Below are 1,983 nucleotides of genomic sequence, written 5' to 3' on the forward strand. Positions count from 1 at the left end.
TGCATCCAAAAGCTTTGGTTGGAGTTTTACACACATTTGCAGTTTTTTATTGCTTAAAAACGCTTCCCAGCGCCTGCTGTACACGTTTTCTATTTTGACTCATAACTTCAAAAAGGATGCTTTCCCACTAAAATCTCTGGCTATTTAGAGTAGAACTCTGCCCTTTATACTAGTTACAGGCAGTTTTTTTCATCCAAAAGCTTTGGTTGGAGTTTTACACACATTTGCAGTTTTTTATTGCTTAAAAACGCTTCCCAGCGCCTTGGCTGTACACTTTTTTTATTTTGACTCATAACTTCAAAAACGATGCTTTCCCACTAAAATCTCTGGCTATTTAGAGTAGAACTCTGCCCTTTATACTAGTTACAGGCAGTTTTTTGCATCCAAAAGCTTTGGTTGGAGTTTTACACACATTTGCAGTTTTTTATTGCTTAAAAACGCTTCCCAGCGCCTGCTGTACACGTTTTCTATTTTGACTCATAACTTCAAAAAGGATGCTTTCCCACTAAAATCTCTGGCTATTTAGAGTAGAACTCTGCCCTTTATACTAGTTACAGGCAGTTTTTTTCATCCAAAAGCTTTGGTTGGAGTTTTACACACATTTGCAGTTTTTTATTGCTTAAAAACGCTTCCCAGCGCCTGCTGTACACGTTTTCTATTTTGACTCATAACTTCAAAAAGGATGCTTTCCCACTAAAATCTCTGGCTATTTAGAGTAGAACTCTGCCCTTTATACTAGTTACAGGCAGTTTTTTTCATCCAAAAGCTTTGGTTGGAGTTTTACACACATTTGCAGTTTTTTATTGCTTAAAAACGCTTCCCAGCGCCTTGGCTGTACACTTTTTTTATTTTGACTCATAACTTCAAAAACGATGCTTTCCCACTAAAATCTCTGGCTATTTAGAGTAGAACTCTGCCCTTTATACTAGTTACAGGCAGTTTTTTTGCATCCAAAAGCTTTGGTTGGAGTTTTACACACATTTGCAGTTTTTTATTGCTTAAAAACGCTTCCCAGCGCCTGCTGTACACGTTTTCTATTTTGACTCATAACTTCAAAAAGGATGCTTTCCCACTAAAATCTCTGGCTATTTAGAGTAGAACTCTGCCCTTTATACTAGTTACAGGCAGTTTTTTTCATCCAAAAGCTTTGGTTGGAGTTTTACACACATTTGCAGTTTTTTATTGCTTAAAAACGCTTCCCAGCGCCTTGGCTGTACACTTTTTTTATTTTGACTCATAACTTCAAAAAGGATGCTTTCCCACTAAAATCTCTGGCTATTTAGAGTAGAACTCTGCCCTTTATACTAGTTACAGGCAGTTTTTTGCATCCAAAAGCTTTGGTTGGAGTTTTACACACATTTGCAGTTTTTTATTGCTTAAAAACGCTTCCCAGCGCCTGCTGTACACGTTTTCTATTTTGACTCATAACTTCAAAAAGGATGCTTTCCCACTAAAATCTCTGGCTATTTAGAGTAGAACTCTGCCCTTTATACTAGTTACAGGCAGTTTTTTTCATCCAAAAGCTTTGGTTGGAGTTTTACACACATTTGCAGTTTTTTATTGCTTAAAAACGCTTCCCAGCGCCTTGGCTGTACACTTTTTTTATTTTGACTCATAACTTCAAAAACGATGCTTTCCCACTAAAATCTCTGGCTATTTAGAGTAGAACTCTGCCCTTTATACTAGTTACAGGCAGTTTTTTTCATCCAAAAGCTTTGGTTGGAGTTTTACACACATTTGCAGTTTTTTATTGCTTAAAAACGCTTCCCAGCGCCTGCTGTACACGTTTTCTATTTTGACTCATAACTTCAAAAAGGATGCTTTCCCACTAAAATCTCTGGCTATTTAGAGTAGAACTCTGCCCTTTATACTAGTTACAGGCAGTTTTTTTCATCCAAAAGCTTTGGTTGGAGTTTTACACACATTTGCAGTTTTTTATTGCTTAAAAACGCTTCCCAGCGCCTTGGCTGTACACTTTTTTTA

The sequence above is a fragment of the Phycodurus eques genome, chromosome 7 (assembly GCF_024500275.1).
Source record: "Phycodurus eques isolate BA_2022a chromosome 7, UOR_Pequ_1.1, whole genome shotgun sequence".
In the NCBI taxonomy this organism is placed as follows: Eukaryota; Metazoa; Chordata; class Actinopteri; order Syngnathiformes; family Syngnathidae; genus Phycodurus; species Phycodurus eques.